The sequence below is a fragment of the Myotis yumanensis genome, unplaced genomic scaffold, assembly GCF_028538775.1.
Source record: "Myotis yumanensis isolate MYYU_CA2020_CCGP unplaced genomic scaffold, mMyoYum1.0.hap1 SCAF_19, whole genome shotgun sequence".
Classification (NCBI taxonomy): Eukaryota; Metazoa; Chordata; class Mammalia; order Chiroptera; family Vespertilionidae; genus Myotis; species Myotis yumanensis.
Genome location: NW_027223770.1, coordinates 146,082 through 168,302, shown reverse-complemented (window position 1 = coordinate 168,302; position 22,221 = coordinate 146,082). Strand labels below are relative to the sequence as shown.

Below are 22,221 nucleotides of genomic sequence, written 5' to 3'. Positions count from 1 at the left end.
TCCGCAACTTCAACGAGCTCTCCCGCGTGGTCCAGGAGATTGACGAGCAGGTGATCCGGGAGCAGCAGCAGGAGCAGCAAGAAGACGGGACGGAGGAAAGCCAGGGCCATGGCTGGCAGAGCCCTGCCCAGCCCAGCGTCTGGGAGTCCAGGGCTGCAGCTTCGGAGGAGCAGCCTGTTTCATTTGTTCTGCCTGAGGGCGTGGGCTCAAGAGACCAGAATTACCCCCGAACCTGCAGGATGTGTTTCTATGGCGTGGAAGCTACTAATGTTACCTCACCTACGTTCGTCTGCGCCACATGCCGCCCTGGAGTCTTCATCTTGTTCGATGAGAACCACTTCGGGTTCATCTGGCTGGAGGCAAAACACTTCATCCTGTTCGGCAGTGTCCAGAAAAACTTCCAGAATGTGGAGGCACCATCCCAGCGGATCTTCCTGGAGATGCTGTTGCACATGAAGTCCGGGCCCCCTGAGGAACAGCTTGCATGCACTTTGAAGATTTGACCTTCTGACCTCGTTAAAAAAACCAAAAACCCTCCTTTTAAAATAAAATAAAATAAAATAAAAACTCCTAAAAAATAAAAAATAGCTCATTTAATTAAAAACTTCGTTTCAAAAATAAACTCATTTAAAAAAATTCAAAAACTCCTTAAAAAAAAACCCTCCTTAAAAACAAACAAACAAACAAACAAAAAATCACCTCCTTACAAATGACATTGATTCAGCCTTTCAAGGTGCAGATGATTCGCAAGCCCATGTGACCCGGCCGGGACTTGGTCTCTGGGCAGGGGCTTGACCATCCATCCTGAAGACATAAAAATGGGTGAAGGTGAAGATGAGGAAGATCATGATGCTGTACCGAAAGGAAATGAAGGCCCTGGTGCTCGCCGAGACAAACCTGTGAGAGGGGAAATATAGAGATATTTGCCAACAAATTGGGTGAACAATGGAACATTCTGGCTCCTTCCACATCATCCCATATATAAAAGCAGAAGAAAAAACAAACAAAAAAACCCCACAGAAACAAAATAAGCGTACAAAAACAAAAAACCCTCCTAAAAAAAATCCCCCCAAAAACCCAAAATAATAATAATAATAACAATAATAAACCAATAAAACAAACAAACAGAAAAACCCCACAGGAAATCCTCCTTAGAAATGACATTCATCCAGCCTTTCAATGGGCAGAGGCTTCTGCAAGCCCATGTGGCCTAGCACGGACATGGTCTCTGAGCTGGGCCTGACCATCCATCCTGAGAGGGAGTGGGGGTATGGCTGGTGGGGGGGGGGGGGCGGGCGGGGGGGGGGTTGGAAGTCCAACAGATGGCCCAGCCCAGGCGGGGCCTGAGAGCCCGTCCCGCCCTCTGCTGGTTGAGAAGCGTCAATGCAAGCGCCCCCTCCTGCAGCCTCCTCTGGAGAAGGTAGAGCCAGGTGACTGGACTTCCCCAGTTCTGGTTAGACCCGAGGCGGGAAGGACATGCAGGAGGCTCTGTCTTTGAGAAGGCAGGGGATGAAGGGTGCTCATGGATGCCGACGGACCATTCAATGCCAGAAGTGTCCATGCGTGACTGCAGATGTACACGCACAGACACATGCCCGCGCGCCCACGCGCACACACACACACTCCCAAACGCACACCCACACCCACACACCTAGTCCCCCCCCCCCACCCACACACACGGGAGTACAAGGTCCGCTAACAAGATATCTGCTGAGTGACGCACGCCTAGGAGATTTACTGTGGCTTTATTCCTTGTGGCTTGTCCTGGGCCCACCGGAGCCTGTCTAAATAGGTATTGTCCCCTCTTCAACCCAGAAAATGGCGATGCCTCTCCGCAAGGCCTGGAGATCGAGCTCTGTGGCCTTCTTGAGCACCTGCCCCATCTTCCAAGCCCTCCCCAAGCCCCAGAATCACATCAGCGGGCCAGTGGCGCCCTCTACTGGTCCTGGAGCGCCAATGAAAGCCTCCTCCCCACCCCGCCCAGCCCCACCTCCTTCCTCAGCCTCCTCTGGAGAAGACAGAGCCAGGTGTCTGGACCTCCCAGGTGTGCATAGACCCCAGGGGTGGGGGAAGATCCAGCCGGGGGCGCTGTCTGCAAGAAGGCAGGTGTGTGGGTGTGTCTGTGGCAGGAGGGAGGATGGGGCGGGGGGAGAAGAGGGGTTCTCTCAGATGCCATCCCACAATGGAAATCCAACAGTTTGCCTGAGTGGCCGTGGATATACACACATGGAGCACAATGTCGTGCACCGTGATTTCTGCCGAGTAACCCGCTTCTAGGAGATTCACTGTGGCTTTTTGCCGGGTGGCTCGGGCCTGTGGCTGAGATTTGATGCTCAGCTGAGATTCTGATCACACCTACAGTACAACTGACCTCCTTGGCTTCAATGGTTTTGAAAAACCGACGTCATAGGGCACATCTGAAGGAAGGCATCCTATTCAGTTCCTAGAGTCGCCATATCCCTTTGCCACTAAATAGGTGGGTTATAAGAACAGAGAGGAATCCCCTAAGAGTTCAGATGCCAGGAGTCACAAATCAAGTTCCCCGTGGGACCCCAGGGAGCGACCCCACGCATGACTCGGCCTTGGCTTGAGCCACAACCCAGGCAGGGCCAGAGCGGGGAAGGGGACACCGTCACCACAATGGGACCCACGACCACCTTCCTCTTTTCCTGTTGGCAGCGTGGGGCGTGAGGAAGCTCCTGAGAGGGAAAACCGTGGCCTCGGGGCCTCGCCCGTCTCTCACGGGGGGCACAGACACCGTCGTCTACATTTAGGGGGACGGAGGGCCCAGGAACGGGCCCTGCAAGGAAACCCCCAGCCGCGCACACAGCCGGGGGCGCACGACACCCCGGGGGACGATTGATCGGCAAGAGATACTCATTCAGGCGTAGCCCAGGGAGGAACCCTGGCTCGAAAGTGCGTTCGAACTGTCGATGATCAATGTGTCCTGCAATTCACATGAATCCTCGCAGCTAGCTGCATTCTTCATCGAAATACGAGCAAAGTGATCCATCACTAAGAGTTGTAACGTTTTGGTTTTTGGTTTTCGCTCCCTGGCATGGCAACTTTTTCTTCTCCCCCTCCACCCCCACATCCCACTGGTTGTGGGCGGGGGCGCCTCAGGCAGCCGTCTAAGCGCGAGACAAACAAGACCAGACTCTGCAGGTCTGGAAGGTATGACCTTGGGGTGGTCCGAAGCAATGGCCCCAAAGGGGCGTACTCGGACGCCCCACAGACGCCCGGGGGTAGGGAAGGGAAAGGGGTGGAAAAGGGCGCGGGGACCTTCCCACCTGGCCCTACCCACGGGCCGGAAACCCCCAACCCAAGGAGGATGGGAGACCCCCAAGGGTCTTTAAACCTCCGCACTGGGAAGCGATAGGTACCTGGAAAGGGGGAAGCGAAAGGTCAGAGCGGACGGGGTGAGGAACCGCGTTCCAACGGGCGCCTCCACCCCCGAGGCCTCGACCCCTCAACCTAATGGTTCCCACAACCTGCACAGGCGTAGGGCACAGAGCCCCCCAGGCGCTGCCTGCCCATGACGGGGCCTCCCGCTGACCCGGCAACGGGCACCATCCCCCCCATGCCCCTTCAGCGCCGACCAACCACCTTCATTTCCACCACCTGGCAGACTCCAAGCCGGGAAACCTCGCGCAACACACCTCAACACGCGTCCTGGGGCCGTTCCCCCCTTCTCTCCCTCCACCACCGCGTCCCGTCCCCACACCGGTGGCCCAGGCTCCTCACCACGTTGGGGCTAGGGGCTGCGACAGGAAGCAGGGTGCAGGCTGGGGCACGGGGCGAGGCCTGTGGGGAGGGGGGAGGCAGGACACCCGGAACGTGCGGGGCGGCGGACGGCGGAGGAGAGGCACGAGGCAGATGGTTGTGCTCCTGACTGGAAGGACAGGATGACCCATGTCCAGGGCAGGCGTGGGAAGGGGCCACCGCGGCCCCGTTCCCGAGACGCAAGGTTTGGGGTGGGGGTGGGGGCGCCCACAACGCGTGCCCTTGTCTTCTTGCGGCCGGGGGTGAGGGCAACAATGAGCCACAAGATGGCAGGCGTGGGCAACGGGGGCACCCCGAGGCCCCCTCTGAGTCCCCGCTTGCTCCTTCTCTCGCGAACGGTGGGGGCAAGGCCGCAGCAGTTGCCGCCCCAACCCGGACCACACCGCAAAAACCATGGGGGTTAAGCCAGAGGAAACCGACCCGACCAACCGAACCCAGAAGGACTTGGGCTCAATCGCCCCTTTCCCGTTAATGATCCTTCCACAGGTTCACCTATGAAACCCTGTTAGAATTTTACTTCCTCTAGATAGTTAAGTCCGACTGCCTTCTCAGCAATCCACCAGGGCCATGGGCCCACCCCAGCGGGGCCCATCCGAGGGCCTCACTAAACCATCCAATCGGTAGTAGCGATGGGTGGTGTGTACAAAGGGCAGGGACTTAATCAACCCAAGCTTATGACCCGCACTTACTGGGAATTCCTCATTCATGGGGAATAATTGCAATCCCCGATCCCCATCACGAATGGGGTTCAACAGGTTACCCGCACCTGCCGGCATAGGGTAGGCGCACACTGAGCCAGTCAGTGTAGCGCCGTGCAGCCCTGGACATCTAAGGGAATCACAGACCTGTAATTGCTCAATCTCGGATGGCTGAATGCCACTTGTCCCTCTAAGTTGGGGGACTCATCTAAGTTGGGGTTGAGTAACTAGTTAGCTAGCATGCCAGAGTCTCTTTTGTTATCGGAAATAACCAGACAAATCGCTCCACCAAGTAAGAACAGCCATGCACCACCACCCACAGAATCAAGAAAGAACTCTCAATCTGTCAATCCTGTCTGTGTCAGGGCCCGGTGAGGTTTCCCCAGGTTGAGTCAAATTAAGCCGCAGGCTACACTCCTGGTGGTGCCCTTCTGTCAATTCCTTTAAGTTTAAGCTTTGCAACCATACTCCCCCCAGAACCCAAAGACTTTGGTTTCCCAGAAGCTGCCGGGCGGGTCGCTGGAATAACCCAGTCGGCATAGTTTATGGTCGGAACTACGACGGTATCTGATCGTCTTCGCACCTCCATCTTTCGTTCTTGATTAATGAAAACATTCTTGGCAAATGCTTTCGCTCTGGTCCGACTTACACCAGTCCAATAATTTCACCTCCAGCGGCGCAATACGAATGCCCCGGCCGTCCCTCTTAATCATGGCCTCACTTCTGAAAACCAACAAAATAGAACCGCGGTCCTATTCCATTATTCCTAGCTGCGGTATCAAGGCAGCTCGGGACTGCTTTGAACACTCTTTTTCAAAGTAAATGCTTCGGGCCCTGCGGGACACTCAGCTAAGAGCATCGAGGGGTGCCGAGAGGCAAAGGGGGGCGGGGGACGGGTGGTGTCTCGCCGGGCCATTCGAAAGTGAAAGACTTCCTCTAAGTCACACACCACCACCACCACCCACCCATCCCACACTCACACCCCCCGCAGGCCCAAGACGTCCCAGCTTCTGCCTCACTCTCTCCCTCTATCCCTTCCTGGAAGACATAACAAAAACATTTTATTAAATATTTTATTGATGTTTTACAGAGAGGAAAGGAGAGGGATAGAGAGAAACATCCTCGAGAGAAATATCGATCAGCTAGCTGCCTCCTGCACACCTCCTACTGGAGATGTGCCCGAAATCAAGGTACATGCCCTTGACGGGAATCAAACCTGGGACACACACACACACACACATACACAGCCGCCCCTGCCCCTCCCCCCCCCCCCCCCCCAGTCCGAAGGCCAACGCTCCATCAACTGAGCCAAACCAGTTAGGGCACAAAAAATTTTTGCCGCCTGGGAGCTGAAACCTAAATGAGGCAGTACTCAAGGATCAGATCCTCGCATCTTCTCCCTCTCTCTCTCTCGTTGAAATTATTGGGGAGACACCGGTTCATAAAACCATACGGGTTTTAAAATAAAATGTAAAATGAATAAATCAAATGTGAATAAACAGGAATTTTTGTATGGAACTAAACAAAAAATAACAACAACAAAAACATTCAGGTTATTCGAGTGGACAACTCAAGAAAATGTCATCTGAATACATACATACAGACATACATACCACATCCAGCGTGCAAGCGGGAAGCATCATCGGAGAGCATTCGGCCCATGGAGCCCAGTGCATCAAGTACCTCCTTCCTCATGGATTTTTTCTCCACATGCCTGCCCTCCTCTTTTATTTCTTCTCTTTTGCGGCCCACAACCACCACACCCCACCCAGCATCCATGACTTTCAGCACAGGTAGGAGTGAAAGGGTGAGGGCTATGCCCTCCATCTTACCCCATATCCTCCATGTTGGGGCAGTAACCATGTGCTCAGACCCCTTCTTTCCGGAAGCCCAGGCCTCTGCTGGCCACGCCAGGGATTTATTTAAACTCACCAATGACAATTGAGGGATGTGCGGGCCATAAAAATTACCACATCCTATGTAACTAGACCCAGCTTGCGCCTGGCCAATCTGCAGGGCCCACAGTCCCCTCACTCCACCCCCTATTAAAACCCTGTTTGTTTGTTTTTTCTCACGGAGGCTCTCCCCCTTCTTGTTGTTGCGTGGGAAGAAGCTGGGAGCCAGACCCGGGTCTGTAATAATAATAAAGGACTCTCTGCTTTTGCATCAGAGCCGCTTGACAGTAATATTGAAAAATACTGAATATTTAACTTGCCCGCTAAAAGTGTAAGGTTGGTCTGTTGGGGATCTTGAAATCTGGGCATAACATTTGGGGGCTCATTGCGATCCCCAACACCATCAAGGGACCCCCAGTCCAGAGGGCCTGACTGACAGCAGTAGGTGTCTATGTCATTGTGTGTTTTGTATCTGTCCTGTGTGAGCTCACTTCTGAAATCTGCAATCGCCTGCAATAATCTAAGTAGACGCACAGGGGAATCAAGGGCGGTAGGATTTGGGGGACGCCTGGACCCTCCATCTGGAGGGGTGTAGTTTTGCTTCTGTGGAGTCGGGAAGGTCTGTAGGAACCCCCTCAATCTGAGACAGGCTGGTCGCTCCCGCTGGTTGGTGTGCAGCCACTGGTTGGCGTGCAGACATCGTTTTCTGTTTTTGCTTCCATGGAGTTGGAATATTGTTTTGGTTTCACTTCCATGGAGTTGGAAGGCTGTATTTTCGGGCCCTCTTAGTTTTCTGTGTTTGTATGTTTGTTTGTTTTTTCCTGTGGGCTTACTGGACGGATGTTATGGGATGGAATTGGACTGCTCCTTTGGGTATTGTGATTGATCATTTCAAGGAGATTGGGGGAGGCTGTAGAGCTCCCTCAGGAGTTGGGAAGTTGTTATTGTTTAAACTCTGAATGAATGTCTGGTGAAAGTATGTGAGTGTGGAGGGAGGGGGCCTGCCTTCTCCCCTCCTTTGTGTGGCTCCAGGATTTAGGTAAGGTGGGCATCTGAGTAATGATCTGTGAAAACAGGTCACCCCCTTCCCAAGTAAATGCTTCTGGGATTTCTGTGCACATGTAAGGAGAAAAGCTGGCTTAAACCTAACATGCGCACCAATCGATTTTGGATAAAGTTTTGAGCTGGAATCTCCTTGCAGATGTGGAGGATACATCACAATACTAATCATTTACCCTTGGAAAAAATATATGCTACCTAGATTCTAGCAGCAGGATTTGCATTTCCATAATAAAGAACAGTTTTTACAAGGGAAAAAATGGTCCTTTGTTAATTAAGAAAACTTTTCTTAATGGAGGAAGAAGATAGTCCCTCCTGCCTGTAGCATCTATAAAAACCAGGTAGGCCAGAACCTGCTTTGCAAGGCTCAAATTTGGTTTTCCAGAGCCGCTTGACAGTAATATTGAAAAATACTGAATATTTAACTTGCCCGCTAAAAGTGTAAGGTTCGGATTGAATCGGGAAAATTTGTGTAATTGTGGTAACTAAATGCCTTTGCTTATTGGTACAGCCACGATCTTGGTCTGCATGACTTGGCATCTGCCAGGTCAGCCACATGAATTGCCGCTCTGCTGGGGGCCACCATCTTGAAACAGCAAAGGCCCCTCTCTCTGATTTAGTCAGGGCTGGAGCCTTAAGGCAGAGTTTTTCTGCAGAAATGTGGATGGCGCAGGAAGTGTGCTTGCCTCACAGATTTGTTTTTAAGCTAATCTCTTAAATCTAGAACACCCTGCTTTCCTTAAACTAAAGACAATTAAAGGTTATGTCAAAGACTTTAAAGGGGACTGATAGCAGCAATCCAATCTCTAAAGTCAGATAGAAACTGTGGTTTCAAACTGATCTTAAAGGGCATATTTTTCCTTTGCCTGGGAGGGACAGTGCAGCTGTCCCAGGGTCAGGAGGGCTCCAGCTAACTTGCAACTAGGTGTTCAGGAGACCCTGGATATGCCTAAGTTTAACCTAGGTTCTAGATTATGTGTTTACCCACAGCTGTGGTTTGGATTGCGTGCTATCTCTGCTTCTGTAAATTGATCTGTCCTTATTTCTTAAATATGTATCTTTGTTTTTTAAAATTGTTTAGTGATATTTCTGTGTCTCTTAAAATAAACACTTTGAATGTATTGTTAATCTGAGGAATGTTAATTACTTACATGTCACCTAGAAATTAAGGCTAAAAGTTCTAACTAACTGGAAAGCATGGCTTTGGTGTGATGGAAGGAAAAAGAAATGTTGAATAAATAATAGGCCAGTAAGCTGGAACTGGTCACTGGTGTTGGATTGTGAGAAGGCCTGGACACTGCCTAACTTCTCCTTCCTTGGTACCCCTGAAACATCAGAGGGTACTTCTGGCCTTGATTTTCTTGGTTTTTGGTTTTGGATTTGTTTGTTTGTTTGTGATGAAAACCGTTTCTATCTGAATGAGACATAGGTCAAGAATCCTGTCCTGTGATGTGGGAAAGAAAGGCCTCCACATATGTTCCTGTCAGGCCCCCATCAGGGGACCTGGGGGCGGTGTACCTTTTATCTGCTCAAGAGCCAAAGACTGTAAAGATACTTGTTAACTGAAAAGGTGTAAGTATAAATGTATATTTGATGTTTGTAAACATCTCTGTCTGTTTGTTTGCTGGGAACTTTGATTTGCTATGTGATATTCTGTGCTGGGTTGGGATTTTGGAATTCTGGGGTAAATTTAAAAGGTATTAGTGGCTTTTCTAGTCTGATTGGGACATCTTAGGGTGGGGCTCACAGTTCCTCAAGGCAAAGATTTAATGGGCCCTTCCCCCTGCCTGTGCTGAATTAGATAATACGGGCCAGTGTCATTTGGCTTGCTGATAAAAGGAACACAATGGACCCTGGAATCTGTAAAGATGTGTGGGAATGAAGCTGGTCAAATGTACTGAAAGGGTTTGGTACCTGTTGCTGCTAGCAAAGGAGGGGCTGATATCTCCTTCTAGCGATCTCCCTTGAAAGAGGCCTGGTTGCTCCTCTGCCAAAAAGGGCCCAAGTAACGCAGGTAGTAACCAGGGCTATTGGGGCAAATTGGAAATTACATCGTGCTTATAGACCCCAGAGTTCAGGGCAGGTAGAAAGGAACCATGGAAACTGGTGGGGACTTGGTGGCTATCCTATCATATTTAGCAGGCCACCCCCTATCATTCCTAACCTTAAAGCTGACTTTCTTGCTGCAGGAACTACCTCATTCCTTGAGAGGGCTCCAGAAGGCGCACGAGGACACTCCTAAGTCCAGGTTGTACAACAGCAGCTTCCCCCAGGTCATCATGCCAGCGCCCATGCAGAAGGCTCTGCAGAAGTCGTCGTGTTGCCACTCCTCGGGAAGCGGACATGGCCTGCTGTAGGGCACCGGTTCCTGCCTCGGCAGAGGGCCTCCCTGGGAGCCAGCCCGGCCTCGGTCCCAGCCTCGGTCCCAGCCTCGTTCCCTGCCCCTGCCCCTGCCACTGCCCCCGCCATGGCTGCGGCACTGGCCATGGCCGCTCTGCTGGCTCTGCTCCAGCCTAATGATGTCGTCCAGTGACTTGTGGATTTTGTCGGCCATGGCGGCCCCGAATCAGCCTCAGATCACGCCTGTGTGGAGGCACGCTGGTCCTTCACATCCCGTGGGGCGCCGGAGCTGTTCCTGTACGGGCACCAGATATTGGGGTCCAGACCCAGGGGTTCCCAAGGGTGTGGACGAGTCGGTGAAGAAGAAATGACACCGAGACAGCGTTCAGTGGATCAGCAGCCCAGCCAGGCTCTAGCCAGGTGCTCTAGCGGCTTCTATATCCCGGGACCGGGTCTTGGCGAGATCTCTCCCCTGAAAGCTCCCTAGGAAAACGAGGACGATGACCACGACAACAAGTCTAGGGCTGAGAAGCTCTGCAAAGAAGGCCCTGCTTTCTTTTACAGCCACAGACCTGGTGGGAGGAGCCAAATCAGCGGCCCGCTCGACCAATCAGCCGCCCCCAGGACTGAAGTCACCTGTTGGGCATCAAGTTTAGGGGAGGAGGCTTGCATTGGCGCTCCAGGACCAGGAGAGGGCGCCACTGGCCCTCCCAAGCGATCCACGGGGCTTGGGGAGGACTTGGGAGACAGGGCAGGTGCCCAAGTAGGCCTGCAGTGCTCCGTTTCCATGCCTTGCGGGACGGCATCGCCGTTTTTTCTCGGTTGAAGATGGGACAATACATACTTAGACAGCTCCGGTGGGCCCAGGACAGGCTAAAAGGAAACAAAGCCACCGAAAATCTCCTAGGCTTGCCTCACTCAGCAGATATCTTGTTAGCGGACCTTATGCTCCCATGTGTGTGGCTGGGGGAAGCGGGGATAAGGCGGGTTTGGGGGATAGGTGTGTGGGTGTGGGTGTGGGAGTGTGTGTGCGCGAGGGCCTGCTTCTGTGCATGTATATCGGAAGTCACGCACGGACACTCCGTGCTTTGAACGGTCCTTCGGCTTCCATGAATACCCTTCAGCGCCTGCCTTCTCAAAGACAACACCACCTGCATGTCCTTCAGGCCTCAGGTCTCGCCAGAAATGGGGAAGTCCAGTCAACTGTCTGTGCTTTCCCAACAGGAGGTTGCAGGAGGGGGGCTTGCATTGACACTTCTAGACCAGAAGAGGGCGGGACGGGCTCTTTGTCCCAGACCCCTGCCCCAGTCCACCCAAATTCTGTAATCCACAGCCAAAGATTACGCCCACCCCACCCCCACACACCCCCATCCCACACACATCCGGCTCACTCTGTGGATGGATGTTCAGGCCCCTGCCCAGAGACCAAGTCCAGGCCTGGCCATCTGGGCTTGCCAAAGCCTCAGAAATTTGAAAGGCTGGATCAAGCTTTTTTCTGAGGAGGGTTTTTTGTTGTTGTTGTTTTATCAGAGGGAACGAGGTTTTTTGTTTGTTTGTTTGTTTTTCCTACACCCGTTTCTGTAGATTATAGCCAAGGTAAAAGAGCAACTAGTAAAATGAATCCCAAAAATAACTCGGTACAAAACAGGTCTTTTTCAGAATTATTTCATCAAATAAAAGTTAACGAAAACTCTTTACAGGAGTTTTAAATCCTATTTCAAAACTGAAGAAACAACTCCATCATTGGCCATAGGCCCCTGGCAATCCTCGCACACACTGACTTGCTGGTACTTTAGCTGGTGTCCATCATCGCATCGTAATCGTCCAGCAGGGGATCCATCTCCTCGTTGTCCCTCATGGAGCTGCAAGCGTTCTTCTGGACGTCCAGCTCCTCGGTTTCCCTCATCGAATTGTAAGCACCCTTCTGGGATCCAACTGCTTGGTGCCCCTCATTGGGTATAAGAGTCCTACTTGGCGTCCAACTACTTGGTGCCCCTCATGGAGTTGTAAGCGTCCAGCCCGGGGTCATCCTGCCCCTTACCCCCTTCCCCTGCCCCATTCTCCCTCTCTGGATGGATGGGATGGTCATGCCCCAGCCCAAAAGCTGGACCGAGGTCATTTCGAAGGAGATTGTTTGTTTGTTTGTTTGTTTGTTTTTAAGATTTTTTTTGAAGGAGGATTTTTTTAAGGAGATTTATTTTCTTTATTTTTTTATTTTTCAATTTTAAAATTAGTGTTTTTGGCTTTGGTTTTGGTTTTGGGTTTTTTTTTAAACCAGGTCAGAATGTCAATTCTTCAAAGTGCATGCAAGCTGCTCCTCCTAAGTGGCCCAGACTGAATATTCGAGAGCATCTCCAGGAAGGCCTGCAGGGACGGTGCCTCCACATTCTGGAAGGATTTCTGGACTCTGCCAAACAGGGTGAGGTTTTTCATCTCCAGCCAGATGAACCCTAGTGGTTCTCATCGACCAGGATAAAGACTCCAGGGCAGCGCCTGGCGAAGACGAACATAGGGAAGTTAACATTAATGGTTTCTACTATCACTATAGAAACACATCCTGTGGGTTCGGAGGTAATTCTTGTCTTCTGAGCCCACACCCACAGGCAGAACAAACGGAACCGGCTGTTCCTCCAAAACTGAAGCTCTGGACTCCCGGAGGCTAGGCTGGGCAGGGTCCTGCCAGCCATGGCCCTGGCTTTCCTCAGTCCCGTGTTCTTGCTGCTGCTGCTACTGCTCCCAGATCACCTGCTCGCCAATCTACTGGACCACGCTGGAGAGCTCGTTGAAGTTTCGGAAGATTTCAACATCTGGCTGGTGGATGCGGCGCATGAGGTGGATCTCTACCTTAGTGTTGATGCACTGTCCCGTGATGTGGGTGACCCTGGCATACTTCCCACCATGTTGGCCCCAGGAACTTGGGAGATGCCATTTTGTTTTTTTAAATATATTTTATTGATTTTTGTTCAAAGTGGAAAAAAGAGGTGTAGAGAATTAGAAACCTCAAAGGTAGAGAAATCTCAATCAGCTGCCTCGGGCACATCTCCTACTGGGGATGTGCCCACAACCAAGGTATATGCCCTTGACCAGAATCGAACCTGTGAACCTTTAGTCCGCAGGATGGTGCTCGGTCCACTGAGCCAAAACAGTTAGGGCGGCACCCGCCATTTTGAAACAGCAAAGGTCAATCCCTCTCTTTAACCTTCTCTCTTCCTCCCCACATCCCAGGTTTTAACTTCCCCGTTAGGATAGAACAAAATGCAAGTGCAAAACATTGTAGAAGTATACGTTTTACTACACGGAGATGGATTAATATCTTTGTGTCCTTCGTGTGTGTGTGTGTGTGTGTGTGTGTGTGTGTATGTGTGTGTGTCTGTGTGTGTTTTAAAATATATATTTATTGATTTGGGAGAGGAAGGGAGAGGGAGAGAGTGATAGTACATCCACGATGAGAGAGGATCACCGGTCAGCTGCCTCCTGCACACCCCACACTGGGGATCTAGCCTGCAACCCAGGCATGTGTCCTTGACCAGAATCGAATCCGGGAGGCTTCGTGGTCCACAGGCTTACACTCTATCCACTGAGCCAAACCGGCAAGGGCCCTTTTGCTTTTGTTGTTTAAAAAGAGATTGGAAGGGAGAGGGAGAGAAAGAGGGAGAAGCAGAGGGAGAGGGAGAGAGAGAGGTAAAGGGAGAGGGAGAGGGTGAGGAAATTGATTTTCCACTTGTTTATTCATGTGTCCCTTGCTTTTTAAAAATAATACAACGAGGGAATTTGTGGTTTCTACCCTGAGACCCTGGGCTGTGCCCTGAGGGGACTGGAAAAAAGGAAAGTGACTTGTTACCATGGCATTCACGAGTCCAAAAACATGTGATCCTAGAGGCATAGAAAGACAATAGACACAGATACCAGTAAGGTCAAAGATGATCTCTCTCAGGGAAGATACCCGGCCTAGGACGTGACTACACACACACTATACACTGCTTTCTACTTTTAAAAGTCTTTAATTTCAGAACATCCTGGGTGATCACTTAAGGGGTCTGAGTTTGCAAGCCCAGGCCAGGCCTCCTGCGAGTGGGTCAGGTCAGCTTGTGGCCCCTTTTCATCCAGAATGCAAAGATTCTTATGTATTTACACCTTCCATTTTATCCTATGACATTCCATTTCATTTTATTAACAGATGTCTCCCACAATACATTCAATTCCAAAAAAAACCCAGCAACAACAACAGCAACAACAAAGAGAAAATGAATCCTCCATTGTTGTCCCTGGAGTACTCACCTCCTTTAGGCTTTCAGAGTTCCCGGGTTTCAAGGGTCAATGTCCACAAATAGTGTTCTGGGTACATCCACTCGGTCCTCAGTCACACCCATTCACCCCCCCAGTCCCCTCCCTAACCCACAAACACACATAAAAAAATCTCCAGTCCCTCTTTCACTGCCAGGCTGCCCATGGGCCTTCCGGGAAAAAACCCAGGTGGTGGACGCCAGGGCATAGAGGATAGGGGATAGGGCATAGTGGGTCATGCCTAGGGTCAGATCTAGGGTCAGGGTCAGGGTAAACATAAGTGTCAGTGTCAGGTTAAGTTTAGGGTCAGGGTAAGGGTCAGGGTTATTGTTAGGTTTATTTTCAGGGTCAGATTAGGGTCACTGTCAGGGTTAGATTTAGGGTCAGGGTTAGGGTTAGGTTTAGGGTCAGTGTCAGTGTTATTGTGGGGATCAGGATGAGGGTCAAGGTCAGGGTCAGCATCAGGGTCAGGGTTAGATTCAGGGTCATCATAAGTGCCAGGGTAAGGGTCAGCATAGGGGTCATTTTCAGCATTAGTGTTAGTGTTATTGTCAAGGTCAGCTCATGGTCAGGTTTGGGTGAGGGTGAGGGAGAGGGTTTATAGGGTTAGGGATGGGGTTGTTAAGTTTAGGTTTAGGGGTTCTGCACGGAGCCCTGCAGAAGGCAAGGCTGGGCCTGCTCCAGCAGTCAACACCCAGTGGTGGGATAGGCCCAGCATCCCCGGAGTTGCAGCCCTGGAGTTGGGGAAGGGGTGCAGCTGGAATGCCACTCCCACCCAAACCAGAGGCCCTGGGAGGCATCTCATCACTGGACTTGTAGGTTCTCTTGATTTTCTAGAAGGTTCCAACAACTCTGGGCTTAGAAAGCCTTCACTTTCTTCCACCTTCGAAGTTCCGTATGTTTACTTCCTGGACCCTCTCCTGCAGCACTGTCCCTCTCCTTCTCTTTTGACTTTGTACTGTCCTTCCGATCATGGCTGTCTCTTGTTGAAAGCTTTTCTGGATGTTTGCTACCACCTATGCTTCTATTTCTACCACTTTTCCCACCCGAATCATCTTCTCTGCGACCCCTTGTAAGGGGAGAATTGGTGACGTGAAGTGGTAGAAAGCTCTCTGGAGAAAAGTTCTCTCCATTTGCTGACGGTCGAGGCTGTGCTCCAGCAGCATAACCTTTGTAGCATTTTTCGTACCACTCCCTGTATTTCCTCTCCCATTCTCGGTAATGCTCTTTTACAAATGGGTCTCTAAAGTCAACACTCCTCCCATGATAAGCTTTTCAGTCATAGGAGGGTGGAACCTCTCTGTATCTCTTAAAATATTCACGTTCTGTTTCCCCTTGTAGTACAGTGCGTTTATTTGGAGACTGTCCCCTAAATGCTTGAGGGGACCTTGATCGCGAAGGATGTCGCCTATACAGTGGTGACCTTGACCTAGATCAACCACGATATCCATGAGATCTAGACCTAGACCTTGGCCGTTAATTTCGACTCTTGCCTCTGCCTCTTCTGGGGCATGGCAGTGATTCGAATAGGAAGGAGAGTGTGAGTGGCTAGGTGATTGAGAACGAGAACATGAGCGCCCTGAACCACGTGTTGATTTAGCATAAACAGAAGGACTTCTGAAGTATGAGGAACCACTGTGGGAATATTTAGACTTAGACTCTTCTTGTAGCCGTCGCTGCTCTCTATAGAATTTTTCCCTGGACAGAAGTGGTGCTTGTGCTGCTGGGATGGTATTTGAGTGAGCAGTCTGCACTCCTGATGATACCCAAGGTGCTGATAAATTGGCAGAAGGACTCCTGGAGTATGCGGAAACACTGTAGGGATATTGAGACTCTTCTTTTAGCCATCGCTGCTCTCTGTAGAATTCTTCCCTGGACAGAAGTGGTGCTTGTGTTGTTGAATTGGTATCTGAGTGAGCAGTCTGCCCTCCTGATGATACCCAAAGTGTGGATAAGTTGGCTGGCGCTGCAGGGAACCCGGGGGGAAGGAAGCTATACCCAGCAGGTGGTGACTGTCCAAGCAAAGATGGATTTCTGAGCACAGGCACCTGGTAACCTTTCTCCTCCACAAGGGCAGTTATTGCTATTGAAGAGGTTCCCTTTGAATGTTCGAAGGCGAGGGCTGTGGCCGGCAATATTTTATGATCCGAATCCCAGAAAGGCCCATCTGGTTTTTCCGAGTGGACTGATATGGAGACCGATGCAGTTACATCGGGTACAGGCACTGGGATAGATGAATTTCCAGGCGCAGCAGGGGCTAAAGAAGACTGATTAGAAGTGAAAGAAGGTATAGAGGGAGCAGGGTGGCCTGATTTGGACGCCACTGGAATCATCGGAGGATCTTGCTGTCTTGATATTGGAGATCTCATCAGAGGCTGTAGATTCCACTGAAGGAGTCATCTCCAAGGCGGTATCGGCGGTGGTGGTGGTGGTAACGGTTTCCGTAGTCCTGTTTTATAACCACCAGTTCCATTTTTGAAGTTATTAACAGCCTGTCACAAGGCTTTATTGGCAACTAAAGCAACAAGAGAGACATCATGTTGATGACACGTTGGGCATGTATGGTCCTCTGATTCCAAGAGCGCTGTTCTTATACACTCATCACAGTAGCTGTTCGCACAGCAGGGAATGATAGCGGCATCAGTCATGATGTCTCTGCAGATGAGACAGAGCAACTCGTCTGGGATAGGGTCGTCCTTTTCAGAGGACGAAGAGGGCTCCTCTGGGAAGAAAGGTGGCTTTTCTTTCTTCCCAATTGCATATGCCTCTGCCTCTATAGTCGGTATTGTGTATGTCCCGGTGCTGGTGAGCTTTGCACCTTTCATGGTAGGATCTGTCACTTCCATCATGAAACTTCGGGGGATTCCCGTGCTCTTTTTAATCCTAGGACGAGATTCGAAGTTTTTGTCCCCATTGGTTGGGCAATTCTTAATATAATGGCCAGGTCTACCACAGCGGAAACAGGTGTAAGATGGAGGTGGTGGACCTAGAGGCTTCTTCATGTAATTGATGGAGTCGTATGTACGGCCAGACTGCCACATCATGGCTTTAATTTTATCTTCTTCAGAAGCATTGGCTTCAGCCAGATTGGCAGTCTTTCTAAGTTGGGCCAGAGACATAGGTGCAGAAGAGTCATCAGTGACTTTTGAAGTTCCCATCACTGGATCAGTTCGACCTATAACGTCTGTCTGGCTTGTAGATTTTACACCTCCAATAGGAATTCTTCTAACAATGAAAGGCGGATTCTTAGGAATCAGAGCATTATCATCAGTGTACTCTTCCTCCGTCTGCGCTTGCTGATCTGCAGGTCATACTTGGAAGCTTTCAGCTTCTCTCTCCCCATAATCTGCGTCTTTAGGTTGTGGAGGGAGATGTGCCGCCCATCAAAGGTGACGATGGCATAGCTGAGTGTGGAAGCGAATTTATAATGAACACAAGACATGATGCCAAAGAATCCTCAGGTTGGACGAGGACACGTGGACACGCTCAGTATACGTATACTTATGAACTGAAGAGCAGAATATGGGCATACACAGAACACTCGCAAAACACCGAAGGACCGAAGGCCTTGGGTTGAACACCCCCTCCCCACAGCAGGGGCGTGAGCACCACAATCCAGTCCCCAAACCCAGAATCACTTAATGTGCAGGAAGGCGGGCCAGGGCGGGAGGGCCCGGGGCTCCGCCAACGGGCAGGGCGTCACCCAGGCCCGATCCCCCTCGCTCAGACTCAGGGCCAGCAGGCGGTGCAGTCAGCGGCGGCGAGTCCACACGTCACAAGTCCGAGTGACCCAGCGGGGTCAGGGGTCTGTAGTGCGTCCGCAACTCCCTGGGGCCCTCTCCGTGGTTTGGGGTGACCCGGGTACCGCAAGAAGACCAGAGTCGGCGAAGAAGAAATGACACGCAGACCGCGGTCGGTGATCAGTAGCCTAGCTAGGTTCTAGTCAGGTGTCCTAGCGGCTTCTATGTCTCGGGACCGGGTCTTGGCGAGACATCTCTCCTGAAAGAACCCTTAGAGAACGAGGACGATGACCACGACCACAAGCCTAGGGCTCAGAAGCTCTGCAAAGAAGTCCCTGCTTTCTTTTATAGCCCAGAGCCGGTGGGAGGAGCCAAATCAACCGCCCGCTCGACCAATCAGCCGCCCCTAGGACTGATGTCACAGGTTGGGCTTCAAGTTGAGGGGAGGAGGCTTGCATTGGCGCTGCAGGACCAGGAAGGGCGCCACAGGCCCGCCCAAGCGATTCACGGGGCTTGGGGGAGGACTTGGGAGACAGGGCAGGTGCCCAAGGAGGCCCGCAGGGCTCCGTTTCCATGCCTTGCAGGATGGAATCGCCGTTTTTTCTTGGTGGAAGAGGGGACAATACATACTTAGACAGGCTCCGGTGGGCCCAGGGCGGGCCAAAAGGAAACAAAGCCACGGAAAATCTCCTAGGCCTGCCTCACTCGGCAGATATCTTGTTAGCGGGACCTTGTGCTCCCGTGTGTGTGTGTGTGTGTGTGTGTGTGTGTGTGGCAGGGGGACGCGGGGGGCGGGGAATGCGGGGGTTGGAGGAGGGAGGGATAGGTGTGTGGGTGTGGGTGTGGGTGTGGGAGTTTGTGTGTGCGCGCGAGCGTGTGCGTCTGTGCGTGTACATCCCCAGTCACGCACAGACACTCCTTGCTTTGAATGGTCCGTCGCCATCCATGAACACCCTTCAGCCCCTGCCTTCTCAAAGACAATGCCCCCTGCATGGTCTTCCCGCCTCGGGTCTAGCCAGAAATGGGGAAGTCCAGTCACCTGTCTGTGCTTTCCCCACAGGAGGTTGCAGGAGCGGCGCTTGCATTGACGCTTCTCGACCAGCAGAGGGCGGGAAGGGCTCTTAGGCCCCTGCTCCAGTCCACCCAAATTCTGTAATCCACAGCCAAAGATGACGTCCTGGCCTGTTCATTTGATCGACACCCCGCCCACGCCCATCCCCCACCCCCCACCCCCCACCCGTAACCCTCCCCCCACCCCGCTAACTCTGTGGATGGATGGTCAGGCCCCCGCCCAGAGACCAAGTCCAGGCCTGGCCACCTGGGCTTGCCAAAGCCTCAAAAATTGGAAAGGCGGGGTCAACTTTTATTTCTGAGGAGGGTATTTTGTTGTTGTTCTTTATCAGAGGGAACGAGTTATTTTGTTTGTTTGTTTGTCTGTCTGTCTGTTTCTTTTTCCCACACCTTTTCGGGTGATTATGGCCAAGGTGGAAACAGCAACCGGTAAAATGAATCCCGAAAATGACTCGGCACAAAACAGGTCTTTTTCAGAGTTATTGAATAAAATAAATGTTAACGAAAAATCTTTCTAGGAGTTTTAAATCCTATTTCCAAACAAAAGAAACAACTGCATCATTGGCCCCAGGTCCCTGGCCATCCTCGCGCACACTGACTTGCTGGTGCTTTAGCTGGAGTCCATCATCGCATCGTCATCGTCCAGCAGGGCGTCCATCTCCTCGGCGTCCTTCTGGCTGTCCAAGTCCTCGGTGTCCTTCATCGCGCTGTCAGCGTCCAGCTGGGAGTCCAACTCCTCGGTGTCCCTCATGGAGCTGTAAGTGTCCTTCTGGGCGTCCACCTTTTTGGTGTCCCTCATGGCATGGTAAGCGCCCAGGTGGGCGTTCATCCTTTTGGTGTTCCTCATCGAGTTGTAAGTGTCCTTTTAGGCGTCCAGCTGCTGGGTGACCCTCATCCCGCTGTAAGCGTCCTGCTTGACGTCCAACCGCTGGGGGCCCGTCATCGAGTTGTAAGAGTCCACCTGGGCATCCAACTCCTCCGCCGAGATGAGTCGCTTTGAATGGCGGGCCGTGCGCCTGCCTGGACGCTGGTTGCCTCCGCGGGCGCGGGCCTGAGTGCCACCGCTACCGCCTCTGCCGCCGAAGCCTCCAGATCCTCAGTTTGTAGTCACCTAGCCTCTGTTGACACTCGGTACCGGCCTGGGATGCGTGTCTATCTGCACACGTGACCTCCCTGCCCGTTCCCAGCGCTGGGAGCGCAGTAGCTGCTGCTGGTGCGGGACCCACTGGAGAGCTGCGCCCACAACCTGCCCAAGGACCCAGCCCAGCCTCCACGCTCCTCCTGGCAGCGTGCTCTGGCGCCCGCAGGACTGGGCAAACTTTCGGAGCGTGCACATCCGAGACTCGCGGCTTCCTGGTGCTTTTGCCATCGCATTCCCTGGACTCTGAGGATTCACCCCGTTCTCACGGCAGCATCAATGCACACCGGGAAGACGCATCTCCTCTTGTTGGGGAGTGGGGGGCATTTTAATTATTTTATTTTATTTCATTTTATTTTATGTATTATACTGTATGAAATGATTTATTAAATGCTGCTGCATATACTTTTTATCCCATACTAATAAAATTCTGCACAATATGTCATGCTTGTGATTGGGTTTCATTTCTGACCATGTCAGATCATGTTTGGCATCATGGTTGTGCCACAAAGCTCAGGTCCCTGACAGGAGAGTGGAGTCTGATGTTCCTTGAAATGACTGTAGTTTGGGCTCCACCTCTAGGTCCATGCCTAATCCCCCTCTCACGATCAAGGTCATCCCCACCCTAAGGGGCACTAAAAACCCTTAGGGATTCACCCTCCAAAGGTGCCCCACCCTTGTGGTCCTTCGGCAGCCTCAGTGCCCCTCTCAGAATCCCTCAGTCCCTGCACACCCCAACCCCATCCGAGGAGCCCTCCCTGACCTGAACGACTTCAAATCATGTCCAGAATCCTACCTCTGCCCCCACCATGCCCTGAGAATGAGAGCTCTCCGCAGCTTCAAGAGGAAGGCTGCCAAGGGCTGACAGGAGTGATGAATTTACTCATAGATCAGCCGTGTCTCCACATTCCTCACTTCATGTAAGAGAGACACCAGATGTCAGCCAACAGTGCAGAAAGTCACCTGGACTAGAGGAGTGCCTTAGTAGACACAATGACATGCACACCACAGTGTGACCGTGGGATTCCCTTCAGGAATGCTTTCAACCTCAGAGGGCTGAACATGACGCACCCTAGAGAGAAACCATGTGAATGTCACCTACGAGGGAAAGGCTTTCTACAACATTCTGAGCTTAGAAACCACAATGAAATGCACAACGGAGAGAAGCCTTATGAGTGCGGTGAGTGTGGGCAAGCCTACCATCAGAGTTCTTTCCTTAGACAACATGAGGCCATCCACACAGGAGAGTAACCACATGAATGTCCCCTATGTGACAGACCTCTCAATCAAAGATCTTACCACAGAAAAGCAGGATTGAGTCCATCCGGGCAAGCAATGCTATGAATGTCACTAGTCAAAACTCTGGCCTGAACCAGCACTGGAGAATGCATACGGGGAAGAAACCACATGTATGTCCCATGTGTGGGAAGGCTTTCCGTCAAAAGTCTGAGCTGACGACACGTTCCCACATAACACACACCAGAGACAGCCCATGTGAATTCGGTCAGTGTGGGAACACATTCGGTCAACATGCGAATCTCGTCAGACACCAGAGTCCCTACAGGGGAGAAGAGCCCTAGGCATGTCACCTATGTGGAAAATCCTCCAGTCATGGTCCTTCCCCGAGAAAACATGACAGAACTCAACAAAGGAGAGGGAATCATGAGAGACCAACACTGCTTTACACATTATTCACTCGAGTGAAATGATGCAGGGTAAAATCAGGTGAAACCTTTCATTCATCAAACAACACTGGTCATGTACGTGACCATTCCCAGAGTACAAACCACTGTGTCTGAAAGGCGAGGCATTCGCTGATCACTTACTTCTTACTCAACCTAAAATATCCCACACCAAGGATACAGCAATCCCAAATGGAAACACACCTACTTAGTTGTTTTTATATTAGAAAATATGAGGGCATGTTTGCTGGGGGAGTGTGTGTGTGTGTGTGTGTGTGTGTGTATGTGTGTGTGTGTTTGCATCTGCCTGTGTGAACACTTGTAAAGAGCCCTAGAACACACAGCTGAGAAAGTAATGAAATGTCTGTGGAAATGAAAGTTGTTTATAGAACTGTGACATCCATTGCGGCAAGCTAGGGTGATCTGGAACTTTGAATGTAGAATTTTGTAAGAAATTCATCGTTCAGTTCAGCAATGCTTGCCCATCTTTGAACAATATAATCTGTTGCAAAAGAAACAAAGTGTTGGTGT

At 51.4% G+C, this 22,221-nt stretch overlaps 1 non-coding gene and 1 pseudogene across 1 annotated transcript; both read right to left on the bottom strand.

The window, feature by feature from the left end:
• Positions 1 to 2,871: 2,871 nt before the first annotated feature.
• On the bottom strand, positions 2,872 to 3,024 carry LOC138998222 (5.8S ribosomal RNA). The gene has a single exon (XR_011469091.1). It is a non-coding gene; the product is annotated as a 5.8S ribosomal RNA (ribosomal RNA).
• Positions 3,025 to 12,532: 9,508 nt separating this feature from the next.
• LOC138998069 (E3 ubiquitin-protein ligase RBBP6 pseudogene) lies at positions 12,533 to 17,501 on the bottom strand (annotated as a pseudogene).
• Between the last annotated feature and the right edge of the window lie 4,720 nt (positions 17,502 to 22,221).